General features: G+C 43.0%; 1 protein-coding gene across 1 annotated transcript in view; it reads right to left on the reverse strand.

Annotated features, from left to right (window-relative positions):
• Positions 1-14,539, reverse strand: part of LOC146863461 (matrix metalloproteinase-21-like) — a 607,400-nt gene that overhangs the window by 434,461 nt on the left and 158,400 nt on the right. The gene's annotated exons all lie outside the window — the stretch shown is intronic.

The following is a 14,539-nucleotide window of genomic DNA, read 5'->3' on the forward strand; positions in this document are numbered from 1 at the left end:
AGCTTCAGTTAAACCATTGTTGGGCATGTTATGGTCAGACCAAAAAATAGAAGCAAAAACGTGAGTGATTTCTATACTGCGGATTGTGTTTAAGATATGACTATTCAAGCTTTGAAGCAGTACCAGAACTATTTCTATATTTCTGATTTATGCCCAAGAGTCTGCTGCTGAGTGAAGCATTTCTGACATTTCACTGTACGCCTCTGTGGCATTATCATTAGTTTCATTAGATGTCACCACCATGTGTTCATCCACTAAAGACAGAAATCCTGTCCAGCCATCCAATCACCCTTTACTAAACACAAAAAATCACAGCACACTGTATCTCATTTCTTGTGGTGGATCAAGGAAACTCAAACAGTGACATTAGCATCATGCCTAGGTGCTGAAAAGGCCTGTGAGTGGATCGAATTGGGTTACGCGTTCTGTACATTATTTAGAGACGGTATAGAGACGACTTTGTTTCCAAGGCACGATGGCTGTACAGAAGTTTTTTATTAGTACCCTTCAGCATTAAAAAAGGAACACGGCTTGGCTCCCTGTCCTCGGTTTGTTCCTACTAGCCTTAGAACCACTGGCAGCGGCTATACGCCAGCCAGAATAGGTATCAGGGTAGATACTAAAATACTGCTTTATGCAGATGACATACTACTCATTCTCACTACACTCTTATTTACCGGCCATAATGAGAATCATTACTGGCTCCCCAGTTTTTGAGGCTAAAAAGTCAAGTGGGATAAAAGCAAATCTTTACCCATATCCAGAATTATAACCCCAGCATCTTTAAATGGCTACAACTTCCAGTGAAGACAACATAGACTCAAATACCTAAGGATCTAAGTCAGTGGGCACCTAGAATGAATGGAGAGTGAGTCTACCATGTGCTAGGTGGGCACTGTTTTGAATGACCCTAGAGAAGAAATTCATCATTGATAAAGAGGGATAACACCTATTCTACCCTGTGAAAACACCCTCGCTGTTAGTAACACAGTAATCCAAACTAAGGTTACTACCCAAAACACACTGAATAAAGCGGCCGGGTTACATAAACACACGCCTCTTTGTATCACGCAAGAAGAGGTCAAACCTTTCAATGGGAAATATGGGAAGAAGTGGGAATACACACCATTGACCAAGGTAATAAAAGATCCATGTAGTTTCAAGCCCTCCAAAAGGAATTCGTACTCCCAAGAACCTGAGTGTGGGGACAAATACGGCTGACCAACTGCCTCTAAAAAAGGTTAGCAGCAACTTCCTGGGAATTACCAGGATCCTCAATACTAAAAAGCTTAAAAGTGTATGATATTTATAAAATGGTATTTCGTACACATCTGATTGCGACGTCAAGCATCCCCAATTACTGGTTATCAATATGGGATTGTTGTGGAGTTCCTATAAATATATATAGGATCTCCCCGTTTAGACAACATAAACTGTGGGACTGGTGTCCAGACTGATTCCAGACACCCCCACCGGATATGTTCGCCTGTATACCAGCTAGCTCACGGTGCCACTGTAAATTTGTCTTTTATGGAGAGAATAGTTCCTGGCAACTATTGAACATGACAACTCTGTCCCATCATGGATTGTGGAAACAGTACATTTTGCGCAGTCACTCGTGCTCACTTTGTCTCAGAGAAATACACAGCAGAATAAACGGTGGGGACTTTTCAATAAGCATATATTGAACCAGCGTCATACTAGTGAAAAATAGGTGTGCTGAAACAACAATAAGACAGAAACATATATATATGGTTATAAGCACCAACAGAGTAAATGGATGGTAGATTTCTACCATAGTGCTAAAACAGTGAATATGGGCAGGTGAATAAATACATGACAATAAAAATGTGTATTACTACGATGCAACCCTAACTAGATATACCTAAGTGTACCTAGCATGCATGTGGGAGTAGAGCCAAAACTCCCCCTAGGATGAAGGCAACCCCATTATCTGAAGTGAGAGACTTTGGGACCACGTCTTGGTCTCGAGATGGACATCCCGCGAGGGATGTCAGTCCACTGTGAGCTTAAGTGTCAGCGTGCAGGAACCTCAGCGTCTTGCGTCAGTGTGTCAACATGGAAGTTTTTCTCATCTGCCTGCCCCAGCAAAGATATGGTGTATATATACTCAAACGATACCCTCAGAGGTTCAGCCTTGCTGTGTCTTGTCGGCCGAGGATGACGGAAGGGATGACCCTTATACATAGTTACTATGCAGAAGATGGTAATCCTGCTGTGATTCTGAGAATCCTCATGCATAATAAATGAGGCTTGTTTTCTTGGAAAACCACATAACATTTATGCAGCACCTTAACTAGGAAAAAGTTCAATACCAAAAATCTTTTGTAGTACTATGGCAGGGAAAATGTAGGTGAAAGGTTAGGTGACTACCCAAGCCTATATAGGGGTACATTAGAAAACATAACACCCACTCCTCATCCGACTGGACAATATACTATATATACTATAAAGGGAATGTCCTTTCAGTCATAACATATTCTAATAAATGTTCATATAAAAACTTCAAAAAAAGGTAATAAGATTGCAAAGAAAAACTCAAAGTCCTTTCAAATATATGTATATATGGCTTGAGTAAATGAAAGCCTTTGAAAGCCATGGTGCCATGGTAGAGAAGAGAAACATTTTGTTTAAAATTCCAATTTTTGTTTTGGAAAAAGGCCGAATTCTCCCCAGCACACGAGAGCCAAATGTTTGCAGTAGACGCAACATCAATGTTGCTTGCCATCGCAGATGACTGCCCCGTAACACCTCGCAGATCAGCTCAATTGAGCAAAGATGATCTTCCTCAGTTTCCACAGCCAATGCTGGGGAAGCATTTGAAACATCCAAAGCCTGTGTGGCTGTAGTGGAGATGGTATCCAAACCAACAGGAGCTGAAGCATCCCGTGGTGGCTCTAAGAATGCCAACATCAACATTGAAATACGTTGGGGACACTGCAGTTCGTGGGCCATTAACAGGTCCAGCAATGCATCCACGTCCGGTGGCACAACTGATGGAAGTGTTATACAGAGGTCCAACACGCATTCATGTCCTCAGAACAAGCAGCGGATAACAGGCAAAACACAGTCAATTCAGACTGGTCGAAGAAATGATAGGAACCAAGACTTGCTTAGCTCCTGAAGTCGAAGTATGCCAAGATGGAGTACCACGCGATCACGGTAACGTCGCTCCAAGAGCGTTTTTTTCCATTTCCTTGTTGACTGGGACGTCCATTGCGTAGCAGAAAAATTAAAATCAGGATTCCCACTACCAGTAGCAGGATTAGCAGAAGTCCTCCAAAAATACCCCCAAATACGGAGTGTATGAAAGCTAGAATCACTTTGAAGTCCGTCTGAAAGGTGCTTAACAGTCCAGAACCTATGGTCTTAAATATCTGTACTATACCCTTCGTATCAGACATGTTAAAGATACGCAGTACCATTTTCCGAAATGGAATGGGTAGTTAGTTCATACTAGTGCCTGTATCTCAGCTGAGGACCTTTCAACCTGGAGATCAAAAGTCTCTCAGGCTGAGGTTAAGGGCACATCTTTCTGTATAAGCATGGCTTTCATTCGGCTCAGAGTATCAAATCGTACAAAAGAAACATTAAACGAAGGCCATAACTGCGCCTCCCTGACTGTGTGGATCAGTGGAAACAATACTTGCATACAACAAGTAACCCTGGAACTTAGTGACAAGATATGCGAAGCGTGGAAGCATCCCACAACAACCTTCATTCAACATTAAGTAACTCCCATTTGAGAGCAACCCGAACACCGGATTAATCACGGCAGCTGGGGAACCTTTTAAATGACAGGATAAGTTTGCAACTGAACCATTACAGGCCCGTGAGGCATAATATCATGGCAAATGAGAGATCCACTTAAAGAATTCTTGCAGTCTGTACCGCTGAGAAACGCTTCAGTGTCCCTGTTCCTGCATCTAAATCTATACGGTAATTCCCAAGGTTCATGGATGAATTTCCTACCCATTGCTTCATACCTGCCTACCTGGTGGTGTTCTAGGCAATATTGAAACTGGAAAGTTGTTACTGGCAATGTTATATAGCCATGAATTAACCATTCTGTGGACTGTGACTCTGCCACGATGAAAGGTAATTGGTCAAATTTGTCAATGCACAGCATTGTATATTTCACATCCCTTTTTGCAATTGTTATCTGTTTTTCAGTCAAACCATATGCAGAGACCTGACACGTACTGTTGATATATCACCAGGGCACATAACCAGAGCGCAGTGATTGTAGCGTCCAGCTTAATGACACAATGTAACTGTGATTGTCCATGTTGTAAGATGGACGGATCCTGTACCATAATATCTATAGCAGAAGATACAATGGTGCCCAATGAATAAATCCTGGATGCCAGTGTGGTCATACCATTGTCAACCACAGCCAAAGCCTATTCTAAGTTAATTCTGTCAATTTCACGCAATCTCTCCGCAGCTTCCTGTTGAGAGATTTTCCAAATTTTATTATAAACAGCATACAAGAATAGTTTCTGACTTGGCTTTCGGTGACCTAGTAAAAAAATCCCTAAGATCCATGTCATCTGAGAGTAGGGGCAAGTGTTGTTTCACCTGAGAGAGTGTCGAGGTTCTTAGCCAATCTAGGCATAGCTTCCCAACACTGTATGATGTCACCACTCCCGGGTGTTCTTGTTGCACATAGCGTAAGTTAGGTCTATGGATACTAAACCTTTGGGTGGTACCCCTGAATCTAGACTGACACCAATTTGTGTTGATAAGCCAAGCTAACTATCCCTTCCAATTGGGGTCTGTTGTATTGCATGAAACGTCATGCACGATGTCATCAAAAGTATGCCTTCACCATTTTCAGTATAGTTTTGACATCCCTCCAAGTGTGAAAGTGAGGGTATATGAGGTGTGTTCAAGTCCTTAATCTTGGCTAACCCAAGACAGGAAATCTGTTGCACAGTGTTGTTCAGGAACATCATCTGTTATGGTATGAGGCATGCTCTGAATAGTGCCTCTGTCCCCTGAACCTGCCAGTCCTTAGTACCCCAGACAGTTTCTATGTCTATAGTGTCTTTCCATAGGTCCAAACCCTGTTCAGACAGTTGGACAATGAAGGATGCAGAGTATATCTGTTTTGTGTTAGTAAGCACACTTTTCTTTCCAGATGTAGGTGCAAGCTTATAATAATATGAGTCTGGATCTGATGAATTAAACCCAGAAAAATAAGCAAACGTTTGTGCATATGTCTGTGAACTACCTGTCGGTGTGTTGCGTAATGTTTCCATTGGTGGTATGCGAAAACATTACGTTGTGCGCTTGCTTTATGCAGAAAGTGATGACCATAATGTTGATAACAGTACATTGTATCGAAATCAGACGAGTTGTCATATATTTCATTTTTCGTGAATGCTGCAGACAGTTCTAAATCAGACAACATATTAACAGTTTCAAAATCCCAATCGTCAGAGTATGTACTGGAGGTGATCATATAATTTAAAGACATTTTGAATACATGTGGCATTTTTAAAAGTTCAGTGAGACCAAATGCATCCTATGACACACTGTCCCAAACTATTCCGTCAGGAACCGGAACTGCTCTAATGTTCACATAGGACAGGTCTCTCTGTTCATGATGAGATGACATATGAGGTTACAGTACCAAGTTCACATGTGGTGCTGTGGAGCGTTCTGGGAGATAGTGTCCATTCAAGAGTAAGAGAAAGACAGTCATTAAACCTATCCAGAATAGTAGGAACAGTATTCCAGTTATTATCCAGAGCTTTAGCCATGGTGAGACTTCTTCAGAAAAATTTAGAAATCATTTCTGCGGGAAACTGAAGCTGGCGGTGACTCAGGTTCACTTGGATCCAGAGAAAACGTGTCAAAATCGATGAAGTAGCCAGATGTGGTTCGATCTATCTTTGGTAGCTAAGCAGGTTTTGATGAACTTGCAGATGTCTCCTGTAGAGGCATATTGATGTAGATGTCGGTGGTAGGCTGAATTGATATCTCTGTTTCATTAGAGTTTTTATGTTCAATTTCAATAGGAACAAGTTTCATTTCATTGTTGGTAACTCCATTACTATGTATAGAAGACTCTTCGAATGTTATCAGTCTGTCTGAACTTCCTGTATGGTAGCGAGAGGAGAGCGGCCGCTACCCAGGAGCCCACGAGGCCTACTATTAAGTATCGGCCATATAGTGTGGTTTGATAAGATCAATTGAGACGAATCTCTTTTCTTTCTTGCCGGCAAGAGGCAGAAGAAGTACTGTTCTTGTTCTTTCAACAGACAGGACCGGTACAGGCTTTCTGTATGATGGCCCAAATTCTTTCTTGTCCACAATCTTTTCTCTGACCAAATCCCCGACTTTTGAGATCCAAGCAGGTTTTCCAGTGACTGATTTTACTTCCCAAATGTCAGTGCGTTGTACTTGCACGTTGCCTTGTAGTGTCCGGAATTCATTAGGATCCTGTAAAACAGCCAAACGTTTATTGATGTCAAAAGGTTTTTCATCCGCCACTGTGCTTTTATAATCGTGGTCAGATACCCACATTCTCGTCCCAAATAGGACTTTATAAGGAGTGATACCTCCTAGGGAACTTCTTGGCATGTGATTAAGTGCCCTCTGGACTCCATATAGGTGATTCACCCAACTACCACCCAAGCCTAATACCCTTGCTGTTGATGATTGCTTGAAGTCCTGGTTTTTCCTCTCTTCTATCAAGTTTCCCTCGGAATGGTACGGAGAGGAGTACCGCAATACAACACCCAAACTTCCCATGGCTTCCTTGTAAGCCCTAGAGCTAAACGCAGGGCAACGGTCAGAATGTAATGTGCCAACTGCAAATGTCTCTATGAAGACTTGCAAATCTTTTATAACAGGTCGAACATCAGCCGAGCGCTGAGGCCAAACCCACAGGAATTTAGAGCATGAATCCACTGCCACCAAGATGTACTAGTAAGCCCCATCAGATTGTAAGGGGCCGCAGTGGTCCAAATAGACACAAGCGAGAGGTCTGTCTGATATAAGTAATGGTGTTTGTGCCAGATGTGCTACGGTGGACCGCTTTATCTGCTGACAGATGTCGCACTTAAGGACAAATGTTCTTGTCTGTTTTGTTAAACCTGGCCACCAATAGCGTTGTTTCAGTAGAGAAACTGTTGCGGTAATCCCTGCGTGTGCAGAACCCAGACCCTCGTTTGCAGGTAGAATTAAACCTAATCTGTGGTCCATGTTTGGTATTACTCTATCCCCAACTCCTGGAAATTGGTCATACCGAATATGTTTTGCATCTATCTTGTAGGAGTACTTGAGTAGAAAACCTTTCAGCAAGGCTGTGCTGTTTTTGCATGAAGCAATGACAGCAACAATTGTGCTTCTGTCTATTCTCATGCTAGAACGAATGATAGCAGCTACGGCAGCAGTTTTCACTGTTGCCTTGGCGGCTTCATCAGCCAATGAATTCCCTTCAATGTGAACGCCATCAAGTTGATGATTCTGCATGTGTATCACTTGAGCTCTTGGCAAGTCTTTTTTCAACTCTGTCACTTGTGCCAAAGCAATTTGTGCTTTATTGTGCAACCTTTTGAGTCTTTAAACCCATTCTGACCCCAGTAGTGAAGATATTCATTGTAAGACTGGACACAGTAAAACTAATTGCACACTATACGTGTGGGAAATTCCCGATCAGTTTGCATTAGTGCCATTAATAGGGCTTTTAATTCTGCCAGCTGTGCCGTGCAGTCTCCTAGAGACTGTGTCTCCATACTGCTAGGATGGAACTTGCCGTCTTGCATACGTCCTTTTAAAATCTTGCAAGCTGTGCTGTATTGTTGTTTACTTCCTATGGCAGACTGAGCAGAACTGTCAGTGTAAATAATGTATTCATACTGATCCAGAGGCATTTCATTTGGGAGAGGATATTGTTGTATGTACTGCAGAAATGCTTGTGTTTTTAGTGTAGAATAAAATTTGTAGTCTACATCTGTTTCAATGGGAGAATTAGCCCATTTTAACCATTGCGGATGTAGAGCTTTTGCATTTGGAACACTAGCATTTGTAACAGCCTCTAGGGCGAGTACTGGAGTTAAGACAATTATTCGTTTCCCCTGAGCCAGTGCTCTTTCTCTCACTACAGCAGTTTGTACTGCTGTTAGAATTTTTTCTGTAGAAGCAATGCGCATTTCCATGTTTGTGTATAATTGGGATTTGTATGCTATGGGTACCGTTTCGCCTTCATTGAAGGTTAGGTAAGTGTACCCTGATTGATCTGTCATTACACGGATCACCAGATTTGTGGTATTTACACGTGTGTAGGTGTTTGGAAGCTCTCATGTCAGCTTGTAAGGAATGAAGGATATCCGTGTGTTCCTGTGTCCAATGTCTAATTGAGAAATCAGGTCTGATTGAGTCATAGAAAGGCTTTACTTTTTCTGCATAATCCAAAATGTATAATCTGACAAAATTTAGGAATCCCAATATGGATTGTACATTTTTTGGAGGTTGGAGCAGTGCCCACTTTTCTAAAAAGTTAGCTTCTAGGCTTTTTCCGTCATTTGATAACTTGTATACCAAAAATAGGACATTGAGGTGGGCTATTTTAGATTTTTTAATGTTGAATTTGTAGCCCTTAGAGACGAATCCCAAAATTATGTTGCTCACCCTGAGTTAAGGCAATTATTTGTTTCCCCTGAGCCAGTGCTCTTTCTCTCACTACAGCAGTTTGTACTGCTGTTAGAATTTTTTCTGTAGAAGCAAAGCGCATCTCAGCGTTTGTATTTAAGTGTGATTTGTATGCTATAGGTACCATTTCGCCTTCATTGAAGGTTAGGTAAGTGTACCCTGATTGATCCGTGATTACCAGGATCGCCAGATTTGTGGTATTTACACATGTGTGTAGGTGTTTGGAAGCTATCATGTCAGCTTGTAAGGAATGAAGGATATCCGTGTGTTCCTGTGTCCGATGTCTAATTGAAAAATCAGGTCTGATTGAGTCATAGAAAGGCTTTACTTTTTCTGCGTAATCCAAATGTATAATCTGCCAACATTTAGGAATCCCAATATGGATTGGAAATTTTTCAGAGTTTTTGGAGGTTGGAACAGCGCACACTTTTCTAAAAATTAGCTTCTAGGCTTTTCCCTTCATTTGATAACTTGTATCCCAGTTTTTGGCGGTTTTGTCTGCGGAGCGGAGGCAGAGACAAAGATGCAGACAAAGACGGAGACGGAGATTGTACGGGCCGGCATCAACTTTCCCCGGGCAGTGTGGACAGTGCAGAGATCAGTGGGTCGGAAGAGCGGAAGAGAGGGAGAGTAGCAGAGCAACGATAGAACAGAGGTGAGCCGGCGGCTTGATTTTGTATCTGCACGGCCGCCGCTGCAGCCTCTCGTCCCCCGGCTCGGAACCGGATCCTTCCGCAGCGCCACGCCCGGCAGCGCCACACCACGCCCGGCAGTCATTGCAGTTGTGGGCTGCGGTCCTGAAGGCCGTTGATTGTGCATTCTGCGGAGCATTCTGCAGAGCATACCAAGGGGTTCAAGGAAAAAACATTGAGGAGCCCAGGCCCAGGCCCAATTTTCCTCGTCCCCTCGTCCCCTGCGACAAAAAAGGCTCATGTAACAACCTACCTGCTCCCCGCTAGAGAATCTCCCACCCCGCTTGCCTAGTGCTGTCAGTCTGCCGAGGGTGACGATAGGGCAGCTCAGGCGGCACAGGTGAAAATTGGCAGGGGGTTAGGAGGGAGTGTAAATAGAGCGGGCAGTTTGGGCAGCAGAGTCTAGTCCCCACAGGTACTCGAGGCATTAGGAGCCATTTGGAGTCACCAGGAGCCACGCTGGCAGTATCTGCGGCCTGTTCAATTAGCTCGTTTAACTCCAGTTGCGGTGTGCAGCAGTGGCAAGCAGAGGCAACTAGGGGATTTTCCTGCCTATCCCGGGAATGAGATCAGGAAAAGTCCGGCAAATGACGGAAAATAAAAAAACAAAAAGAAAGCTAAATTGCAGAAAAGAACTGATGGAGGCTAACTCTCTGTCGCAGAATGGATTATCAGGCACCAGTGAGTGCCCTAGAGAGAGGTTAGTCTCAGCACCTACCCCAGAACCAACTTCAACCTCAAGGCGGAAGGCCGGTCTCTATAAAAAATTTTATCTAAAGGACCCGCTGTCAGCAATTTTCTCATCGCCACCAACAGTTGAGGCTAGCAAATTACCAACCCCCATCGTTCCACACAAGGTTTCATCTCCCAGTATCAAGAGTGGGATTGACATCAAAAACGATCCAACGGGGTCTCAACCCTTGCAGCCCCAGCCTCAGCTAACTTTTACAAACCATCCAAACCAGGCCATAGCGACAGTTCAAGTGCATCATACCAAAACTCCCATAAAGGCGACGGAATTAACAAAGAGCACAGGAAAAAAGGAAAGCATACAAGATCTGTCAGTTAATGCAAAACAAGATAATCGGAGCAGACTAGCTTCACTGGCAGTGAAAAGCAAAGAAACGTCGCCTGTAAGGGAATCCAAAAGCTCCAAGGAGGACAGCCCAAAACCCAGCAAATTACAATCATTGTCCTTCCAAGTGTCTGACTCTTGGCATAATTTGCTCGCTTCAAATTCCGATTGTCAACTTGAGGAATTGATGGAAATATTATCAAAAAATATTGACTGCCAAGAGCCAGCTCCAAATTCTGAACTGGGCAATAATGACCATCAGATAAGCCCAGGCATAGTGGTCTCGACTCCCTGCAACAAAAAACGAAAAAGGCTAATCCTGGATGACAGTGGTATTATGCCAAGAATTCAAAATCTTCAAAACCATCTCTGTCAAACAGCGCCAATTACAATCTCGTCAGTGTGCACGATGGACTCAGTCCCGGAGCCAGACGAGACGCAAAATTGGTATAAAGATCAGCCATCGAATCCTTCGAATTCATGGGCCCAAACCCTCCTAGGCACCCTTGACCAAGCAATAAAGGTGCTGAATTATCAATCTGACAAACTGGAGGTTCAGATTGACCTCATCAACCTAATTGCAGGCCACATTTCTGGAATAAACACGAAATTGGATAATCTGTCTTCCCATTTGATTAACAGAGAGAAATCAGAATCCCGTGTTGTGAACGAAAAACTCCAATTCAGTTGTGGTTGTGGGAGCATTATCGAAAAACTAGCCAGTCTCCCGGACACACTACAAGACATCCTAGAGGAGGTTAAATTAACCCGAACAAGCAATCCTGGCAATAAAATTTACACCAAGCAAGTTACATTAACCTCAAACACCAACGACAGGAGACGCTAAAAGCAATCTATCAGAAGCTCCAGGGCAAGAAAAAATAGGTATAATCCCAGGAATCGAAGATAAGGAAAGGGATATAACTCAGCTCACAAATAAATTCCTCATTGCGGAAAAACCAACCAAGAGGGAAAGGAAAAAGGCAAGGAAGGCCAGATTAAAGAACAAAAAGCAACAACAAACAGATGACGGATTCTTTTTTCCCATATTCAAACCAGTCTCTCCAAAGGTGGAAAAATGTCGAATATTTCCGGACGAAACAAAGGGAGTCCAGGCACGATCAATCAAGGGAGTTTCAGAAAACTTAGTAAGAGAAGGCTGGCAGGGTTCTAGAGAAACCGCTTGCCCGCCCTCACAAGAGCGCATAATAACTAAATCTCTCCCTTTAGACGGAATCCAACAGAGTCTAACATCCTCGGCTCCCAAGAAAAAGTGTCATGGAAAACAACAAGTTAAAAATGACCTCACAATGGAGCCTGGTCATGCAGGTCCTTCCCAAATAACATCTTCATCGTATTTGGCAGGCAACACGAGAAAAACCAGCGTAATTGGCTAGAAGTCCCGACAGGGAGAGGAAGCCAGTAATGCGCAGCTAGCGCCAAAACAATCTGAGAACAGACTAACCGAAACACATGAGGAGGATATAAACTCAGGAAACAACATCGGGCCAAACCCCTTGAGTGTTACCATTATGGGAAACAAACGTAAATGTACGCTATCTCTTGGGGTCTTCCCCCTCGGTCCAAAAAGGTTATTAAAGACAGGATCAACGCAAACAACCAACGGTAAATCTGTGGAGAGGATGGATGAACAAGAGCAACAATCAGCTCTTAGGAGTGGTAATAAACCGGCAACTTATGACGCTCTACCCCAAAGACCAGCTTCCTTAAAACATCTTAAAGACTCTCAAGACTACTCAGAGGCGTTTGAATCCAAGTAGTCATTTGTGCCTGATTATCCAACAAAGAGGCACCAAGATATCCTAAATCTGGGCAATCTGCTAAAACTGTTTAAGGAAATAGCAGAGCTCAAAGAGATCACTACCCAAGATCTAGTATCCGTGGAATTCCAAACGAGTGCCCAAAATAAAGACATTGAAGAATCTGTAACAACTTGGGCTTCAAAGGACCTGGCTGACAAGATTTATTCCGCAAGAACTCAGTTTGGTGTATGGGGTATTATCTTGTTGCAGCACAAGCGTCCAAGATATCCCTATCCCCTTTTTGAAAAATCTTACAACTCAAAAAAAGGAACAGGTGAGAAGGAAAGACAAATTACTTGTTTACGTGGAGCTAGAGGTCAAACGCCAACAATTATAACAACAGGACATAGCGTTACATCACCAGAAGGCAAACAATGTATCAGTCAGCAATCAGCAGCTCAGTCGGACTGGTCATGGCTGCCTAGGATCCTGAATAATCAAAATTCCTAACATTGAGTATAACAACTCTAACCGTGTGCAAAGGCAGAAACAAAATTCCAAGAAAACAATGCCACAAAGTATTTCATTCTGTTCCTGGAATGTTCATGGTTTTCATGAAATGGCTCTTGAGAACGACACCCTCACCTTTTTTCAGCAACAAGATGTAATCCTGATCCAGGAATCATGGAAACTCTCCCCCTCGCCAATCGCAGGGTTCCAAGAACACCATATTTTGGCAGAAAGATTATCACCCTTCGGGCATCCACGCGGCGGACTGTCAACCTACGTAACCCAAAAATACAGCTGGGTAACAGAAGAGCTGGACGTGGGTTTTTCTTGGGTACAAGTGATTAAAATTACCGATCGTTCACCAACAGGAAACAAGAAATGGCAACTATTGGTGTTTAACATCTATATCAACCCGGAGAGGAAAACCCAGAAGGAGAAATATGCAAATTTATCATCTTTGATAAAAGTATTACAGAGATCATATGCGCAATGCCCGATGTTTATTTCAGGAGATTTTAACAGCAATCTCTTAGGGAAAAAACAGGTAGTAAAAATCAAAAAAGTAGTACGCGACCTGGGAGATCTAGGTTTATTAATACTGAATGGAAAAACAAGGGGCGACATTCCGGCAGGCATCACTTACTTGAGCGGTAAAGTCCACTCAACAATTGATTTCACAATAATAAGCAGGGTCCTATCTTCTAGCATAGAATCATTCCAAATAGTCAAGCGTTTGGAAAGTGACCATTTCCCTCAAATAACTAAAATTAATATCTCACTCACTGCACTACAAATTCTGCCGTCCTTACTACAACATGCCGGGTAGTTCAATCTAAAGAAGTTAAAATCGCGTGGGGGAGGCCTGGAAAGTATATTGGTCACAGTAAAACAACATATGTCCAATTCAAGCACCCAGCTCGACGAAGAACGTATAAAGAACTGGGAGCATCTGATTCAGGTCCTCTTGCACAAATTCCCAGCAGCATCAGGGAATTCGGGATGTATTAAGGCAAGGAAGGAGCCATGGTTCATTCTGGACCTAAGAGAAAAAAAGAGAAGTGTTGCACGGGAGGTGCGAGCAGTTGCCCATAGTAAAAAAATGGGAACCAGCATAAACTACCGCAAACTAAAAGAAGCAAGGAGCATGTACAGGAAGTCACTAAGGGTCGCAAAGAGAACGTACAAGGAAACCATTTGGAACAAGCTTTTGAGCGCAGGAAAAAGGCCGAATAGCAGGGATTTTTGGGGAATCATTAACGACCTAAACAAAGGAGCAAGCCTTCAGCAAGAAGCAGGGGTAGGAGAGGAATCCTGGTCCCATCATGTGCCATCACTGTATGGAAACGCAGTTTCAAACAATTCCAATTGGCAACGGGGGAGAGAGTTGGATAACGGAAAAAACACAAAAAATGAGATTCCGGCGATTAAAGACAAAGAGGACCAGGAAGAAATAAATGTGATCATGGAAACTCCTCTAACCTCTAAAAAACAACTGAGGGGTATAATAACAAGACTGAAGACAGGAGCTGCAGGTCCAAATGGGCTGCCAAATATGCTCTTTAAAACCGATCCGGATTTCTGGTCAGAGTCCTTAACTCCCCTATTCAACTATGTATATTCTCAAAACAAAGTCCCCGCATCTTGGTTAGGGAATATCATTCACCCCATTTTCCAAACAGGGAGACCGTCGCAACCCCGCTAATTATAGGCTGATATCCCTAATAGACGTTGAAGCCAAGCTTTATGCCTCCTGCATCCTAAATCAACTACAAGATTGGAATGGATTGGATCACAAACCTGGCCTGTCTGTCACT

The sequence above is a fragment of the Triturus cristatus genome, chromosome 2_2 (assembly GCF_964204655.1).
Source record: "Triturus cristatus chromosome 2_2, aTriCri1.1, whole genome shotgun sequence".
NCBI classification, from domain to species: Eukaryota; Metazoa; Chordata; class Amphibia; order Caudata; family Salamandridae; genus Triturus; species Triturus cristatus.